Source organism: Euprymna scolopes, chromosome 31 (assembly GCF_053919585.1).
Source record: "Euprymna scolopes isolate OS-2025 chromosome 31, ASM5391958v1, whole genome shotgun sequence".
Classification (NCBI taxonomy): Eukaryota; Metazoa; Mollusca; class Cephalopoda; order Sepiida; family Sepiolidae; genus Euprymna; species Euprymna scolopes.
In genome coordinates, this window is record NC_136512.1 from 36,289,203 (window position 1) to 36,307,222 (window position 18,020).

The following is an 18,020-nucleotide window of genomic DNA, read 5'->3' on the forward strand; positions in this document are numbered from 1 at the left end:
CCTTGGGTTTTGTTTTACTTGTCGAACAATTTTCCGTTCATCTCTTGGGGAAAGAATCCTTTTTCTCCCTCTACCCTCTAAACTCATAACGTGGCCTTGCGATTTGAACTTGTTTATTATGGCTCTAACAGTGGATTTGGGAAGGTTTAGCTTCTTTGAAATCTTATCATAGCCCTCCCCATTGGTATGGCATGCTACAACAAGCTTCCTGACGTCTTCGCTGTGTATCCTTAGTTTTAACCATGGCGATTGAAAATTATAATTTAGTCACTTATAATAGTTTAAATAAATCGCTATCTAAAAATTATCTGAAAAAAATTATTCACTGAATTAGCGTTAAACAAGCATAATATGGCTATAAAAAAGTTCAGAAAGCACGTAAACCGGAAATTGATTGATATTATACTGATACTAAAAGAAAAACAAAGCCGTGCCAATAATTTTGAACAAGGGTTTTTTGCAATTATGTTTGTTGTTCCTTTGTTATTTATTTTTTCTAAAATCCGATTGCTGCATCGGAAAGGCCAGTTAAAAATACATAATATACTTTGTTATTTTCTTTAATTTAATCCCTTTTTTAGAATTTATTAGACAAAATTTAACTTTTATTTTACCGTGCCAATAAATATGATCATCACTGTATATTGTATATATGGCACAATCACATTGACACACCGGTTCTCGCCAGATCACCGAAGTTAAGCAACGTTCAGCCTGGCCAATACCAGATGGGTGATTATTTGGGAAGGCGAGGTGCTGTATGTACCGCGAGGTAATATCAGGTTGAGAAACTGGCGCAGTCTACCCTTCTCTCGAGGGTAGATGGGACTCTCTTAAGCCATGGTAGGCACCCCATCTAGTGATGGCGTTACAATAAAAAATACCCTTGATAGGCCTGGCGAAGCATCAAGTATTCAGCTACCGACAAGATTTGAATTATGCTACAAACTCATGTAGTGAGTTCAATTTCGGCTATGGCCGTTCTGGTGGAGCTGTAGCTATTCATTTGAACCTGCAATCATAAAAATTGGTTAGTTATTTCATAAGATGTATAGCAATAACATACTGAATTTACAGAAGTATGACAATTTTTAAGTGCCTGTACAAAAAGTCTGGAACTTATTGAAGGTATCTTGTACATCACCTGATAGGTCTCATTAATGCCTTAATTCCTTTTGTTTTTAACATTATTCCTGAATTCATCTAATTCCATTTGATTTAATCTGGTGACTTGTTCCAAAAATTATATTATTCTATATGCCCCCCCCTCCCAAATAAAGAAAGTAATTAACATCAGTCCTTCTAATTTAAGGTAGATCAGACTAGACCATAAAAGCCATAGTGAAGCAACTAGTCTAGGAAACAGGAAAACTCTGCTATAATACCAGTTCACCGACTGACTGGCATGGCAGGTATGATCAAAACTCTGTTATCAATAAATGCGGAGAGCGATTTCTCTGAAGTGAATGAAATCACCACAGAACTTTATTTTGAAATAAACTAAAGATGTTTTTTCATATTTTTTTTACAAATTTATTAACAATTTTAATTTTATTTTTTGTATTTTCAGAAATTGGACCCCCCCCCCCTGCAATTCTGAGAATTCAGATTTTGAATTTTAATTTTTCAAGGTAAGTAAAATAGAATTATTTTGTTCAATTTATAAGTTTATAAAATCTAATTTAATTAGCAACAATTCAAATTTTTCCATCAAGTGATGTCATGAACGGTCTTATTGGAATAAACAAACATAACTATGATGAATGTAAACTAAGCGAAAAGAAAGTTGCTGCAGTAGCCTTAAAAAATGACCTATGTTGAAGGCAAGTTTTGCTATCATGATTACATTGTAAATAATAATAAACAAAAACTTTTGTTCATTGCAACATTATCTTTGAAGTCAGAATTGTGTGCCGTCATTGAACACTCTAGAGTAGTTAGGAATGGTATGAACCTGCAGTTACCTCTCAACTATGGCTCTAAATAACAAATTGTGATCAATTGATCTTAAGCATGAAGCTTCAGCATTAAATGGCTCAGAAACTGTTAATTATTCAGTACTTTTACCTAGAGGTTATGGTAAAGATTAGACACTGAAATTCAGCTCCAGTTACTGCTTTATATAAGGGAAGACGGTGTCAAGGCAAAGTTTCCTGTAATAATTGGCACGAGGAAATCAAACGTTTTTAATTGAATTCCCATGTTATGAATGGCTTTCTAAATAATGAAAACTATTCATAACATGGAGAAGGTAGGGATTTTTTTTTTTTTAAATACCTGTTCTATAATTTCACTTTATGCGAAATATTTCGTAAATATTTTTTTCTTTTTACAAATATTCACTATTTTTTATTAGTTTCCAACTGTTTATAATAGACCATTGCAAAAGCATTCCCAATCATCGTGAATTGAACACTCTGAAAAACGTTACAAAAAACTAACCTTTGTAAACCGATCCCCATCATCATAAACCCATTGTTATATTGCTATATTTAAAGTCCAGTTTTGATTCCTTTTGTTGCATTACTGACTAACAATATTGTGTAAAAATTCTTTTGTCTGCGTTAAGGAACAAATTCCATACCTTGTCTACTGATAAACCCTATTTCCTATTTTTTTTTGGTAAACCTACTTCCTTTTCTTTTGTTAGATTTTTTTTTTGTTAGATTTCTTTTTTTTTTTTTTTCCCCCTACTTCTAGCACTTGATGGGGGGGGGCATCGATAGTATCACACAGACCCTTGTAGAATATCACACATATGGCAGAAGCACAATCTCTCAAGCAATATGTACTTTCAAATAAACAATCTTTCCTATTTTTTTTCATATTCTCTGATTACTGACTATTCTTATCAACACAGTCTAATAAGTGCTCACCCCAATAATAAAAAAAAAACTGTTTTCAAAAGTATTTGATTTTTTTTTTTTGTAACTATGCAGTAATGTGTTGATATCAATTTTTGTTGATATTTTCTAAGCCAAAGCTCTTTTCTTCACAAGTAGATGAAACAACTTATTCAACAAAGTGCTTTCCAGTAACACTTTCCAGTTAATCCATTATGCCCTACCCCATCCTACAAAATGGAGAGACAGCATTAGTATTTTGTTTTTCTTATATATACAATAATGAAACTTAGAATGTTTTTGAATTAGAAAGCGGGGTGGGGGCATAAATATAGTGTAGGTAGATCTGATTAAGTCTGATTTTTATTCTATTCAAGTTACCATTATAGATCAATGCATACCAGCAGAGTAGTATGCATGAGATAAGTGTCTATAGGAATACGGGTTCCGGCTGATAAACAACCATGGTATTTGTGATTATGCTATTACTAATAATAGGTAACATTGATTCAGAATTGCAGAAACTTCTAGAGGTCTGCTTTTAACATTTTGGGGTTTGTGTTTACGCTGGCTCGGTTAAAGGTTGGGTATAGAATTTTTTGTGTTAATTTACTCTCCCAGACAACACAGACGTGGGGCAGCTAATTTGGAATAAAACGTAACTTTTTTTATTTTTTTTCCTCCAAGAAATAAATGAAAAAAGTCGACTTTGCGAAAAAGGGCAAAGCATTTTCACGATCTGTCAAATGATCACAGAATTTGGATTTTTGTTTTGTCTATGTAATTCTGCCCTGTTCTTCTTGCTTTGAAGTGCTTGCCACTGTAGCCCTGCTTGTCTGACTCCCCTCCTCTCTCTCTCTCTTGCTCCTTTCTTTTTTCCTTTCTCCTTCCTCTCTCTTTCCAAGTCAAATGTTTCTTTCTTGATTTTCAACAATTTGAGATTTTACACTTCTAAATTTTAGAGATGAGGATAGGTTATTCATATTATTTGGACTCCTCAGTCTACTATTCTCATCTTGAGTGTTATTTTCACAATAGTTCGGTCGATGTAACCTCTGATCTTCAGGTATATCTTATCAAACTCGGGAATGTTTCTGTCGAACTTGTGAATTTGGATGGAATTTCGAACAGAACCCTTATTTACTTCACGGGGGTAGCATGACTGGATAGAGGTCCTAAGTAATTTGCAATTTGTATTTTTTTGTTGCCCACACTCAGAATTGAACCTTCAACCTTCAAGAGAAAATCACTTTTAAAATTGATATTTCCAAGTACATTGACACTCATGAGAACAGTAGTCTGAAGAACCCAAATAATGAGGTTAACATTTATTTCTAATGTGAAAGTGAAAAAACAATTTTTTTTTTTCCTGGACACATTTAGAAAATAAATTTGTCTGAAAATTACCAAAATGTTAATGTTTAATATGAATAAATGAGAAAGATTCTGTTTTGTGTTTATAATAAAGTTATGAATGAAATATTTATTTTAAATAGATATTTCAAATGCAAAGTAATAGTGAGCCGGCAAAGCTAGCTAGTCATAAATAATCTATATGTCTCTAGATAACAAGGTGTGTGAATATTTATCTCAAATTTTTCTGACAAATTCTTTTATAAAAAAATCAATTATTGATCTTAATGCAAAGAGGACGTCATATTTTATTCTTCTGTATTCTAAAGAATCATTTTTTTTTACAAAATCCAAAACAAAATGAATCTATTTCAGATTTGATTTTTCTTTTCTCTTTACAAGTATAAGTGCATCATGGGAAAAAGTCCTGTTGCTTCAACATAATCTTTTTTTTTTTTTTTTTTGTCTATCTTATTTTTTATATTTATATTAAATTTGAATATCTATATTTTAGATTAAAAAAAATAAAAATAAAATCCGAAATTAGATTTAAGCTTGCTTTGTATTTATTAAAAACATTTTTTTAATTTCAGAAATATGTATTTTATTATAATTGTTAGCCAAATCTTAATAAAATCACCCCTTCCATTTCTTAATCTCCGTAATGCTTGCTCCCCCTCCCGCCTTACCCCTCAAAAAAAAAAAAAAAATGAAAGCTGGCAGAGATTACATTTTTTTTTTTTTTTTTTTTTTTTTTGTGATGACCTTGTATAAACTTATGTATCATGATATATCAATTGCAATAGTATGGTTGTTATAAAGAAACATTTTGTAAAAATAATTGCTATCCTTTTTTTTTATTCTTAAAATAAAATGTCTAACTTTTAAAATATTAACTAGAATATTCATTTTTAACTTGTGTGCATAATTTTGAGGCACATTTTGGAGATCTTTTTAATAACCGAAAGTTGAATACTAACCTGCTACAACATATTTCAATGGTGAAAACTGAAAAATACAGCTTGCACGATTGAAGTTATTGGCTCATAAAAATTTCTATGACCATCAAGTCACTTTCAAGGCTAATGGTTGATGAGTTTGAATGATTATCAGTTGGGAGATGAATAACTTTAGCACGACTAATGGATCATCTAAATACTAAAAGCCACTCTCTTTCCAGCTGACTACAACCTGTCTTCAAGTCCAACGTAAACAAGTTCTTGATGTCCCCCTAAGTAATCAAATTTACAAAATTCCCACTACTTATGTTTACTACGCTATAATCACATTGACTAATATATACCCATTAACTCTTATCCTTGAGTGGCCTCCGGGCCTTGATAAGTGGTGATTCCTATGTAAGAAAAAAAAAGGATGAGGGCTATTGAGATGGAACGATTGCCAGTTTAATGATGAATAATGAGAGGAAAATAAATAAAAAAATTGACTTGTGAATGCTTTATGACAAGTATTTGTTGACATTGACTTTGAAGATGACTAAATTGTAACTCTATGGGAAGCAATCTTATGGCAACGTGTTCCACAGAAAAGTTCTTGACCATGAAATCCTAAATGATATATAAAAAAAACAAACAACCTCATATTCGTACAAATAAAACAAATTATATTTTTTATAAAGTAGTGTTTGTTTCTAAATTATCAACACATTTGCAACTTGACATGTTATTTATATATAACGTGTGTGTGTGTGTGTGTGTGTTTAAAGGAGTGAAGCCACCAACACTTATTTCTTGTATGCTTGGTTTATTATTTGATATTTTCGTTTTTTTTTTTTTTTTTTTTTTTTTTTAAATTATTGACAAACTTATTAATAATTAAAAAATTTTTTAAATATCAAATAATAAACTAAGCATATAAGTGACTCCACTCCTTTAAATATACGGGTTTTTTTTCTTCTCTTGTTAAAATTTCTCTACTTTTTCTACATTATAAATTGTGTCAATCGCTTTATTGCAGATTAGTAAACTATTTATATTTCACTAAATGTACGTCACAAAAAAATTTAAATTGTATGATCAAAGGACTACTTTAAGGTTGGTTATTTCTCAAATTTTATTCAAATTCATGCGACATTCATTAAGTTATGACATTTTATTGGTTAATTGACTTAGTCGGATTGTACCTTACAATTTGCCCACGTCCGTTTGTTCTCAATAACTACTCATTACATTTTTCTGAAATTTTGCATGAAGTTACAACTACCCAAGGGAGGAAATGTAACATTCTCAGATTTTTGATAAAAAAAGGGAGTTGAAAAGGGTAAAAATGGCCAAAAATATCACTTTTTGAAACATAAAATCTTTTCCGACTATTAGATTTTGCTGAAAGTTACCCAAAAGTAAAATCACATGGGTATACATCTGGAAATGTAATATTTGACCCTGGGAAAATTCTGGGGCCTTAGCCCAAGGGTGTTTTAGGGATGAAAAACACCTTTTGGGGCTAATTTTTATTTTTCTGCTAAAATTCAAGGCATCAGTCGGACCATATAGGTTTTGACTTGTTCTTTATCAAGGAATTTCCACTGTCTATCGCTTTATTGTAGGCCTCTTAAAATGTTTTAGGGCAAAATTACAATGTCTAATCATGAAAACTTTATTTTTTATATTTTTCTCTAAAAAACAAAAATAAATAAATAAATAAACAAAAGCACATCCTAAGTGCTAAGCCTCAAATGAATGAATTATTTATCAACATATCCATTTTTTTTTTTTTTTTTTTTTTTTTTTTTTTTAAATAGCTTTAAATAAGTTTTTGTCCACCAAGGAAGTCGATTGTTCGATCTTAAAAGGAGTTATGGCTCTGGTGACATCAATTATTTTCCTCCACAGGGCATCCTTTGAAGTAAATTGCTTTCCTGCCTCTTTTCAATATTGACCAGAGATAGTCAATGGAATTAAGGTCTGGAGAACATGGTGGCCAGATCATGAACTTCTCCAATGAAGCGCATAGATTCAAGGAAGGCTGCAGTCGCCCTAGCAGAATGGGATGGTATATTATAATGTATAAAAATCCTCTAAAAGCGACGTGACAATGGTAGGTCATTTAGCTATGGCGACAAATGATTATCCAAAAAGGCTGCATACACATTGCTGGTAAGCTTTACACCCCCTAGCACACGGAATGGTCCAACCAACTTATCGCCAATGATTCCTGCCCAAAACATTCCGCCTCCACCTCCTTGTTGGCGATGAACTCTGTAGGGAGTCGAAGTTATGTTAGAGTTCCAAACTTTGGCCTATCCATCCAAACCATCAAGAGTAGTACGGGCCCCATCCGTAAGTAGGGCATGTTGAAAATCTATTTTCATGTAATTCTGTGCCCAAGCTATTTGTTTACCTCTGTTTGCTCAGTGGAGGTCTTGGAAGAAATTTGATGTTTCTTGCCATTTCATTCAACACATTGCATCGGGTCTGCCTGGATCTTGGAGCTATCGTCTCTTGCAAAAATGGAAGCACTGGTGCTGTTTGGGTTTCTGTTGACTTCCCTACGAATTTTCCAAATATCATGATCTAAAAGGTTTCTCCTGGTGCCCTTGTCCTTTCTGGATTTGTTGTTCACGAATTAAGCCAAGGTTCTTGCATCTCTTTCCAGCTCCATGGCTAAATCTTTATGGCCAATCCTTCTGAAACTCCAGCAACAATCCTTTGCTTTTTGGTAACGTTCAATCACCTGTTTTTTTTTGGCATTGTAAGAGATTTGCAATAAAGCGATGGACAGTATAAATGCCATAACTTTGTAAATATCACATGAATTTGATTTAAAATTTTGGGAAATAACTAGCCTTAAAGCAGTGTCCTTTGAGGATACAAGTTTTTTTTGTTTTTTTTTGTGACGTATATTTAATGAAATATTGATATTTTACTATCTGAAATAAAGCGATTGACCAGTTTGTGTGTGAGATATATATATATATATATTTATATTAGTTATAACTCCTTTTCCCTCAACAATGCACTGCAAGGGTAAAGGCAATATGAGCAGAAATTTAGTTGTTACCTCTAATAACATTGTGAACTATCCCTCTACATCCTTTACAATTTTGTCTCGTTTGGTGCTGCCATCACGTTTTATTTATTTTTTTTTTGGGGTGGGGGGCAAAATGTCATTATAGAGTTTCTGACAGTACCTTGATTCATGTAACATTTCTACATAATTGTTCTATTTCTATTTCCTCTTGACCATGGTTGATCAATATGACCTGGTTTTATTGGTTAGTTTCCGCACTCAAGGATTTTCTCGATATTTTAACTGTTCTCATCAGTGCATTATGTTGTATGGTGTCAATTTTCTCTTTGATTATAATTTCTCCTTTTTTTTTTTTTTTTTTTTTTTTTTTTTTTTTAAACGTTTTATTTTCAGAATTATTCCTAGTGCTCCTACAGTTATTGGTATTACAATTGTTTTCTTAATGTTGCATGCTTCCAGTTCCATGCATTTACTTAGTTTTTCTATCTCCTTCATCTTCACCCTGGAATGGTGAAATCTACAAATTTTCACCCCCCCCTCTTTGTTAATTATCACATTCATTATCCTTGTTTGGACGAATTTGTATTTCCATATCTCTGAGGATTTTCTGATTTTCATTATACATTATTGGCTATAGTTTAGGTCTACAATTTGTCTGCATATTCAAAGTGTAGACGCTTGCATGGTTCCCAGTGGACTGCCTTCCCAACAGTCATGTCTGCGTTTTGCATTAGTTTATTTTTATAATGATTATAACTGTAATCTACCGAATTCTTTGGTCTCCTGACACATCTTGGAATTTTTGGGGAACAGTAGTTCTGTGTTTGAGAAGTTTAAATGTTTATTCTGAAGATTTTCTGCATCTCATTTCCTTCTCTTTTGGTGCTTTTCAGTTCAGTGTGTGTGTGTGTGTGTGTGTGTGTGTTGATTGAATTAAAATAGTGAATGAGATCTTTTCACACAACTCTCTCCATCTCTTGTTTCAACCCCCCCCCCCACATACACACATACATAAATGGAGACTTTTTAACCCCCTCTTCGCGTTTCACTCTTTCTTTTCTGGCATACACTGGTAACTTGAAGTAAAACTAATAAAACGCGGAAACTTTATTTTCCTTTCTTATTCTCCTTCCCCTTTCTTTCTACTCCGTCTCCCTTTTCCTGTTTCTCCTCCTTTCTGGTTTTAATTATTTTTTTTCTTTCTGTTAAAAGCCGGACAAATTTATGACTTGGTGCTAAGTGAAACTTCCAACTATATAAGTTTACAAATCTCTTTCGGTTCCTTTAGAAATGTCTTAGTGGGTTCAAAGATTAATTCTTTATCATCGGTTGGAGCACTCTTCATTGTCTAGACAGTTCAAAATGAACATCAGAATCTAGTGGAGGATAATCTCTTCTGTTCTTTACAACCCTTTTCTTGTAGATGAGACGTTGCTAGTCTCTTGGTGTTCCATTATTTTCATGGAAGGTGCTTAACTGAGCACCAATCTTTGATTCTGCCATGTAAGTCATTCAAAGGAAGAGCTCTTCTATTTTCCACCATCCTTTCTTCCTTCCTTCCATAAAAAGCTTTTTTGCAAATGCTTTCCAGCTGTGGAACACATTACCATGGAACTGCTTTCCTGCAGATTACAACAGGGGCATCTTCAAATCCAACGTAAAGATTTTGGTCATTAACTGCCCCTAAATATATTCAAACTTGGTCCTTTCAACAATCCTCCCCAGCCATCTTATAGTTTTTCATCTTTCAACTGGCAATCGTTTCCTTGCAGTGGCTTTTGACTTTAATAAGTGGTGATCTTTTAGTAAAAACACTATTATGAAAGCTGGATTCGACAACCAGAATTCATCTAGTCTAGTGGACTATTGGGCTTAGTGCTATTACTATACGCAATGTCACTTGGAGAAAGTGCCCAATTAGACTTAAGAATATTCGGCAGGGTAGCTATGTGTCGTTCTTGTTTGGAGGTACATGTTCAAATGGGGATCATGAGAAGCCAATGACCTAAAAAAAAAAAAAAAAACACCAATCTACTTTTTGTTTTATTTTACTTCAAAGTTTTCAGATATTAAGAGGCTTCTTCTTGAGGTTAATACTGGATCTCAACATGAGATACATACATATTCGAGTGTTCCATTAAATTCTTTATCTCTTCAAATGTTGAGTTAGTAAAACAAGTTAAGAATATCAATTTTCCTTCCAATTAACGAATTAAATATATTATATCTTTCTGGTGATCTCTTGGTCTTACCGAATTCCACAACCAGAATTCATCTACTCGGGTGGAGTATTCAGCTTAGTGTTGTTACTATAAGCAACGTCACTTGGTGAAGGTGTACCATTTCTCATATAAGCCAGTGTGGTGTAGCCATACAGAGTTGATCTTATTTTGGCTGTGAATTCTGCTATTTAGAATATTTAGTTCGTTTACTTATGGGAAAGTATATTCATGCCAAGTTTTTCCGACACCTTTGTACAGAGACACTAGTGGATAGTGTCTAGTAGGCATTCAAGTTATGTCCCAGTAACGAATCACTAACAGAAATGCCATTAAGAGAAGTATTTTAATTTATTTATTTTTAATATTTTTTTTTCACCCCCCCCCTTAAAAATCATATCACCATATGGATGTAAGGGGCTACTATTTGGGGCCACGTCTAGGAAAGATTAACAAGATATTTGTTACATTTAAACTTCTGCATATCAGTACAGCCAGGAAAGCAGGCAGCAGGAAGGGAATTCCAGTCTAGCCGTTTGAGGGAAGAAACTATTAGAATAGAAAGCTTTCTGCCATTTAGTGACATCAACAGTGAAGGGGTGAGATCTTATTGCTAAGCGGGTTTATCGGGGATATGTATGGCGAGAGGGGTACAAGTGAAACAAGTTCATCAGAACACATTCTATTAAAATATTTTTAAAACAAGGCACAGTGATGCAACATTGCGGCGATGGCACTGTGGCTGCAGTTTAGTTGATAAAGGACCGATTAGATTGCCAACTCTTTTTTGGACCCTATCTAAGAGGGAGAGAATAGTGGTAGATGCACCAGCCCAGATGTGGTAGCAACACTCCATGCATGAGCGAATGGTGGCCTTGTAAAGATACAGGATACTCTCAGGTGTGAGTAGTCTTCTAGCTCGATAGAGGGAATTCACCTTCTTTGCAGCAGTCTTTGCAATGTCCTCTTTGTATTTGACCAGTCAATATTGCCCGCAAATGTTAGGCTAAGAAGTTTAATGTATTTACACCTCAAAAATTACTCTTATAATACGTTATTAGAATTCAATCAGACCGTGTAAACAATATAATCCTTATCTCTAGTCATCTTTTTAAGATAATAGCTTTTTTGTTTTATATAACTTTATTTGTGCATGTCATATGCGCAGGTGTTGTAGATTATAAACATTGTTACGTAAACAGTTTCTTATCTTTCTTTACTTATATACTTTACCAACAGTTATTAATTACTCATAAATACACGACCAGGTAAGGAAGTAAAAAGGCTGGAAGGATTGTATCATGATTAATGGACTGTATTCCCCCCCCTCCTCCTCCTCCTCCTCCTCCTCTGCGCCTCACAAAGGAGACGTTCTGGGAGAACGTCTCATGACAACAGATATTACACTACCTCATTCCTCCTAAAAAGGAGAAGGTAATGCCTAGGAAGATGGTATCATAACAACAAAATAGATCCCCCCCCCCGATTTGAGTATTGATAGATTAATGCCCTGAATCGTAATTTAAAATAATATATAGTAAGGGAACTCCTACCATTACTAACCATTAATGCGTTACCATTGTTAGCCAAGACAAGAATCTGTCGTGCATGTGTACGCGGTATAATGATGTATAGAAATGAAGCCTGGCAAGCAAGGGTTGAAGACATGCGTTGCATGGGGAAAAATTATGTGACAATGATACATAGATGTGTAATGTGAGTCAGGCTTAGTGCTAATGAGCTCGGAGGAACATTAAATATCATATAGGGAGATGTGTTGAAGTGTAAACTTTGATGGTAATGGCCATGTTGAAAAAAAGAGTTCTTGAGTTAGGGAGCAGATTATAATCATAGGAAAACATAGGGATGATAAAAATGAACTTTGGGGATAAAGACCTGGCAAAGAGGTTAATTTAGAAGTCGCTTACTAAAGCATGTATAACACACATGCCATGTTTAACAGATGTTAAATATAATGAATGGTGATAGTGTTGAGGTTCAAAATTGCATGATTAGCAAATAGGACAATGTACAATTGTCAGAAATTAAGTGTAGGAGTCCTGATGTATGTCTATGGAAGATTAGTTTGGGCGAATTTGAGAAATCCAGATTGCTTTAAGGATGCAATCAACAACTGATGCTAATAGTTTGTTTCATACTTTAGCAATTCTAAGTGTTCGAAAATATTTCTAAAATTCATGAGAGCTGTTTTATTATTTTTTTGAGATGAGGATTGATAATTTATATTATTGGGATTATTTGAACTACTGTTATCATCTTGAGTGTCATTCTCACAATGGTTCGGTCGATGTAATCTCCAGCCTTCTTCAGGTGTAAAACAAGAGTATACTATTAAATAAAGGGTTCCATTAGAAATTCCATGCAGATTCCTGAGTTAAACAGAAAAATTCCCGAGTTTGAAAAGATACACCTGAAGAAAGTCAAAGGTTGCATTGAGCGAAACATTGCGAGAATAACACTCTAGATGATAAAAGTACAGATAATTCCAACAATACAAATTAATGGGTGATGGACTGTACTGTTTTCTGACTTTGTAAGCATATCTACGTACATGTGTTAGAGACATGGAAAACAAAACTGTGCACAGAATTGTTGCTGGTAAATTGATGAATAATTTTGTGGATGTTCACAAAGTCAATTACTAAAAGTATCAGTGAATCCAAACGCAGAAAAAAAAGCGTTGAAAGTATATGCATATATCTTAACTCTTTACTGCTGAATTGTACTTTCAAGTCGCCTTTCCAAAAAACAAAAACCTATTTCATACTCGTATAGCTTGTCAGCCTAACTGGTCTTTAATGTACAGGTCTATGCATGGTTCAACAAGTGAATGAGGAGTTTATGTTCGTGCATCAGCTGCAGGCTTACTTCCGTCACTTGTGGGTTTCATGATTTAAAAAAATTTATTGCATAAAAAAATTCTGGTGGTAAAGAGTTAATGGTTTCCAGCCAGTCCGTGTGAGGATTGGTAATTTGCATTCTTTGGATTATTCGGATTATTATACTATTCTCCTCATCTTGAAAAGTAGTTTGAATTATCTAAATAATGCAAATCATCAATCCTTATTTAAAAAAAAAAAAAAATTCCAATGCATAAATGTCCGCTGAATATGTTATGAATAATTAAAAATAAAAACAAAAACTTTTACTGAAAGAAAGACTTGGAAAAAAAATAATGATCACCGATCCTAGATCATATCTGCCAATGAAACAAGCAACCAATTCACTCAATTAATTAATGTTATTTTTATTAGGAGTCTGAATAATCGTTAATTGTTGAATCTTTCTCCTTATTTGATTAAGCAATTAAGTTTTTAATTTTTGAAACTTTACGTGAAGCATCTAGACTTATAAAAATCTTTAAGGTTTGTATACAGATTCCAGAGTTCCAGCGTTGACAGAATATTGGGAAAGCTATGGTTTTCTCTCAAAGGCTAAATTTGGATTATTTAGACTAATGGTCTCAAAATCAAATTTTCAAACTGAAACCCTTATTTAATCCACGGAGATAGATTGTTCTCGTTCTATTAGCCATCAACAGGTGGAAATCTTGAGTAATCTTTATTATATTCACTTCACTGGTGGTTGAACCTTCAACCTCTGTACCAGAGATGAAATGCTATTTTGTTTTAAAGTGGGTCTTTTAGAGGTTAAAGTTTCAACCTTCATTAGAGCTGATACTAAGAATTTAGATTTGAGACTACATTGGCTGAAAGGTTGTGAAAGTAAAATTGGAGATGAGATTTGTAGTCTTAATCCAAATGATACAGATTATCAATCGTTATCTCAAAAATTGCAAAAATAATCAATAATTATCAAAAGTTAAGAGGGTGTTAGATTTTTGGACTGCAAGTTTATCCCGTCGTGTGGTAAGAGAATCAAAGTTCTTCCTAGAAAGGAATCCATATTTGTTTTTTTTTTTTTTTTTTTTTTTTTAAGCCACAGAACTGGGTGAGCTTTCTCAAAACTTCTCCCTGGGTGGTCGTTGTCTCACGGGAGAAGACTAGGCTTGTCATGACTGCTAGATGGATTTCCGTTATCAACATTGCCTTATCAGAACATTTTCATGGGAGTTGTTTTTTTCTTTTTCCTGTTTTTTTCTAGAACTCTTTTTATACAGAAATCGGACATACACGAACCTATAATACCTATATAATACATATATATATATATTGCATGTATGTTTATTTATGTCTATAGTATTATATACTACTAGTAAGCTACCCAAATGCGGACTTTATATTTATTATAGAGCCAATTTTATGTTGATTATTATATTGTGCCCAATATATAGTAATGATTTCAAATGTTAAAAAAATAAAAAATGACTTGGGTACCATGAGAGAATCAAAACTAAAACATTTAGTGCTCTATCGACATTTGAATAAGAAAATGTTAAAAATTAAGTGGCTTTTAAACTATTAATGTATAAGTTAGAAAAGCATTTCGTCCAAGGCATGAAAATTGTTAAACAAAATGTTTTTACTATAGGCTTTAAAAATAAAGGTACAAGATTCAATTTGAAATTTACTTATATTCAAAAGGCACTTTTATAAATTTTATAAAGTAAGGTATAAAAATTTAATTTAAATTGAATCAAAAAATTACCTTGGATTTATTTTATGTAATGTACATTCTGTTGCACTTTTTAAAAAAATCATTGAAAATTTTATATCTATATCATTAATTGCTAGATGAAAGATAATGTTTTTAAATTGTAACAAAATGTACATTATATAAAATAAATCCAAGGTAATTTTTTGATTCAATTTAAATTAAATTTTTGTACCTTACTTTGTAAAATTTAAGAGTGCACTTTGAAGATAAATAAATTTCAAATTGAATCTTGTACTTTTATTTTTAAAGCTTATAGTAAAAACATTTTAACGATTTTCATGCCTTGGATGAAATGCTTTTCTAACTTGTATCTTATCTTTTTAAGATTATATTTTAAAACTCTCCTTCTCTCTATTTCAGTTTGTATTTCTCCTCACACCATAACTCATTTTTGCAACCCCTTTTTGTATTATTGTAGGTCTGAATAATGAGAAAATCTTAATTTTTTTAACAAAAACTTTAAAATAACTTTTTTAGATTAAATTTTTTTAAACTTCTTTCAGAATAGAAAATCTTCAAAATTTAATAAGGAACACATTTCATACAGGTTTCGTTAACAAATATTCAGTACATAACGAGAAAAATAGAGATGAAAGTTTCAAAAGTACTGTATAACTGGTTACAGTCAATAGTAGTCCTTGCCAGCGAAAGTCTTTGCTATTCTTATTATTAAAACATTTTATGTCCTGCTCTTTCGCGTGAGGACTAATATGTGTACATGCGCAGAAGTAACAGGTTTTGACTGTCAAGTTGAATTTTTTGTTCACGTTTGACCCCTTTAGTTTTACTGGTTAAAAACCAAATTTGGTCCACAGGTCCAAATCCCCTATATATCAAGTTTCAAGTTTGTAAACTAAGAATTAAGAGAGGAGTTTGGTAGAAACCATTCCGCATACACACGCGCAAGGTCAGTTTTATATGTAGACATATAAATATGCAGGTGCATGTGCTCTAACTTTTTCATTCTAAATGCCATGCAATTATGCATAACGTAAAAACTATGCATAAATAGAACTGAGCGTAATAGTTAAATGAAACCAATCATCAAATAAGAAACCATGAAAAAGGAATAATTAATGAAAGCTCTTTATTCAAAAGGGTATGCAAATGAGTTAACTATTATGAAATCACTGGCATACCCATGACTGAGTATAGTAAGAAGTTTGTTTTAATTTAAAAAAATAGAAAAAGTAGGCTTTTAATATCGATGTCAGTGTGATAAAAAAGTCCAATGTTATAAATGTGTAGATATGCATATTATAATGTATATGTATACTGTTATGTGTAATAGCATATAATAGATGTGCGTATAATATATATATATATATATATATATATATATATATATATATATATATATATATATATATATATATATATATATATCTTCTACTTTTCTCTGAAGAAAAAACATTTTTGAAATTCCATGGAATAAGGAAATTATTTATTCTGTCTTGTATTCCTGGTTTTTGAATAATAAATTCTGTAATTGTAAATTTGCATAATTTAATTCTCATTTATATATGTGAAATTGTCTGTCTCGGTGTGTGTACATTTCCCTACCAAACTACTCTGTTGATTTTTCAGTCTACAGACTCGAGATTTTACATAAGGGGTTTTGAGATTTAGGTAAATCTTTTTAATCGGTTTTCGGCCAGAAACTTGGCTGTCAAGGGGTCAAAGTTCAACGATTTGACCTTTGAAAACTATCAAACTCCTCTGCCAATTTTTGGTCTAAACACTTAAAATTTTAGATGTAGATTACTTGTACATGAATCCAACTTTTTAATTTGATTTGAGCTCAAAACAAATGTTAAGGGATCAAAATTGGGGTAATAGTTATAAAAAAAATGTTACTTCTGCGGTTTCTACTAAATTATTCGACCAATTTTTGGTCTAAACATTTGAAATTTTACATAAAGTGTATTCAGACATAGAGCAAGATTTTTAATCGATTTTTAGCCGAAAATTTGACTGCCAAGGGGTCAAACTTCTAAAAATTTGACCTTTTGCGGTCTCTAGCAAACTATTCAGCTAATTTTGAGTCTAAATATTTGAAATTTTACATAAAGGGTATTCAGACATGCAGCAAGCTTTTTAACGAGTTTTTGGGCGAAAATTTGGTTTCCAAGAGGTCAAAGTTGAAAGTTTGACCGTTGCAGACTCTACCAAACTCTTCAGCCAATGTTGGGTCTAAACACTTGAAATTTTAGATGTAGGTTACCTGGACATGAATCAAACTTTTTAATATATGCACATAAAGTTATGAACACTACATAAGGCCTGAGCAAAGCCGGGCTGAACTGCTAGTATATAATATTTTGATTGCAGAAATTCCTCTCTGGACTAAAACACTGTAGGTTTGCAATAACAGATGCCACATAAAAATTTATGTCTAGACTATTAGCTATTATTTAACGTTAGAACAAAATTTTAGACACATTTATTCGTATAATAAAATCCTACATTTCATCCTAGACACACACACACACAGACAGACGCCTATTGTTTAGCTAGCAAGAGTAAACAGTACCGAGACTTAAAAGCAATTGCAAACCATACAACTGTGCATTTAGCCTGAGTTTCCCAGAGAATAAAGATATTTTCATACTTAGCTCTACTGCGTATTGAACACTGAAGTAAATCTATATATCTATAAAAGTGAACGTGTCTGTGTGTGTGTCTGTGTACATTTCCCTACGCAATAACTCTGTCAATTTTTAGCCTACAGACTCAAAATTTGATATACAGGGCACTGAGATTTGGGAAAATCGATGTGATTGGTTTTCGGACAGAAATTTTGCGATTAAGGGGTCAAAGTTCAACGATTTTACTTTTGAGAATTCTACCAAACTCCTCCTACAATTTTGGGTCTAAACACTTGAAATTTTAGATATAGATTCCTTGGACATGGATCTAACTTAATAACTTGATTTGAGCCCAAAACAAATGTTAATGGGTCATAATAGGGGTCAAA

The 18,020-nt window shown here is 32.6% G+C and overlaps 1 protein-coding gene across 5 annotated transcripts in view; it reads left to right on the forward strand.

Annotated features, from left to right (window-relative positions):
- Positions 1-18,020, forward strand: part of LOC145255692 (E3 ubiquitin-protein ligase RNF34-like) — a 187,800-nt gene that overhangs the window by 101,439 nt on the left and 68,341 nt on the right. For all 5 annotated transcript variants that reach the window (XM_080114263.1, XM_080114264.1, XM_080114261.1 and 2 more), the window contains one exon: positions 1,571-1,631. The gene's annotated coding sequence lies outside the window, so the exon portion shown is untranslated. The remainder of the gene's footprint in view (positions 1-1,570; positions 1,632-18,020) is intronic.